The sequence below is a fragment of the Gavialis gangeticus genome, unplaced genomic scaffold, assembly GCF_001723915.1.
Source record: "Gavialis gangeticus isolate Ggan-Ray unplaced genomic scaffold, GavGan_comp1, whole genome shotgun sequence".
In the NCBI taxonomy this organism is placed as follows: Eukaryota; Metazoa; Chordata; order Crocodylia; family Gavialidae; genus Gavialis; species Gavialis gangeticus.
In genome coordinates, this window is record NW_017728996.1 from 15417813 (window position 1) to 15419735 (window position 1923).

Sequence of the window (1923 nt, forward strand, 5' to 3'; positions counted from 1 at the left end):
TTTCGCTGCTGGAAGCTACAAATCTTTTGTAGCTCAATTCACACATAATCCCCTAGCAACAGGTTGATGCTGCGCCCAGCCGCTTGTGATCCCTTCGGCATCACCTTTCAGGCGAGATCCAGAATGGAAACAAAGGGGACCGGCTTGGGTTTTTCCTGTGACCAAAACCATTGCCGCACAAATCTTCTGACGGGCCTTTTTAAATGGCCAGAGCCAAGATTAAAAATCAGAGTCGATGAAAAGTGATTGAGGACATTTCCTCTGTAGTCAAAGAGCGTAATAATTGTGTGGTCCTAATAATGAAAAAAGTGGGCCAAGTTTCTTCCCATTTTATCACCCTACTCTCTGACTGCTTTGGTTACATTCCTGAATTTACTCTCCCACCGCCCTGTCTGTGGTAGGATCATGCTCCAATCCAGTTTCTACAAATGAAGAACACAGGCACAGCTCTCCAAAGGCACAAACACGCCTAACTCCCATTGAACTGCAGCTGAGAGCAAGAAAAACAAACTGGTTTACCCCTACACCTGGGCTGCGCAAGCTCTAGTGTCCTCATAGTCAGGAGGAATGTCTAATGCTTCAGGAGTGAGGCATATCCCATAAAATGCCTGACACTGGACCAGCAAGGTGATGTGATGTTGGGATGAGGAGACGGTGCATGTGGAGGAGACCACAGTGGTGAGTGCAGTGCAAGACCGGAGGGCAGCTATAACATGAACTTTCCCCTCGAGCACTGCAGCGCTGCAGAAGTCAGGAGAAGACGAGCTGGATGACAGCAAAGTGAAAAACCAGAAGTCAAATTCTTCTCTGAGTCTTCGCTCGTAGTACAGATTTCTCCTGCAGAGGGATCGTGTCTAGCGGCGACCACTGAAATCTGCTGGGCACCAGACACCTGGGGTCTCGCTTCTGCCCCTCGGCTCATGGTTGAAAGCCCGATGCAGTCGTGTCCTTGATTTCGCCTCTGGAGGAGCTGGAACATGACTTTCAAGGCCTTTACTTCCACTAACCTGGGACGACACACTTCGTGCCCTGCCTCAGTTTCCCTAACTGCAAAGTTAATTATACCCAACCAGGTTAAATTGAATTGCTTATGAAATGCAGCTGTGAGGCACCACAACGTGTGAAGCGTATAATTATTCCTCAGCTGTTATTATACCTAAATCCAGCTTGCTTAGAAAATAAGACTCCCATAGCACAGACATAAATGGTTTCCCAGACCATTTTATTCAAGTTTTCAGAGATCTGGGAGCCAACTACAAAATGTAAAGAAATGTAAATCTGTCCAGCACAGAGGTCCCTGTATACAAAGTGTGCTCGTCCTGACACCAAAGGCAGCTCTTGACTCCTGAAAGGCCTTTGTTATTTGAGGCTGTCAAGGGCTTTCAGTACATTGCATCATTTGGCTGGTGAGGCGGCAGCTTAAGCTAATCCGCTGAGGAAAGGAAAGCTCAAAATACTCACAGGAATGCTGGAATAACTGTATGCCAGAGGGCAGTGGGCAGGCCAGGTGCAGAGTCCATCTCCAGCTGTGGCCAGCCAACAAGGGAAATGCCTCCGGCCCAGTAAGAGGCTGTATCCTTCTGGGTCAAGAGCCATAGTCTAAGAGGCCTCCCCCGCAAGGGGGACAATGGGACACTAAGAATTAGTGGCTATTATGTAGAAAACAGCACCAATGTGTAGCTCACCTGTGACACTCAGGGTCTCTAGGAACTGAACATGGGTAATTTAGACGGGGACAACATGGCCAGAAACATTCACATGGGTGGCACAGGGGTGAGGAGGGCTTTCCTCACCTCTGTACCCACCCGTCATTCTCCGCGCCAGTGGTGTGATGCTTCACTGGATTCAGTTTTGCTTTTCTCAGAAGCGTCAGCTATTGGGCACTGCTAGAGGTGGGATACCCTACTCGGGGGGGGGGGGGGG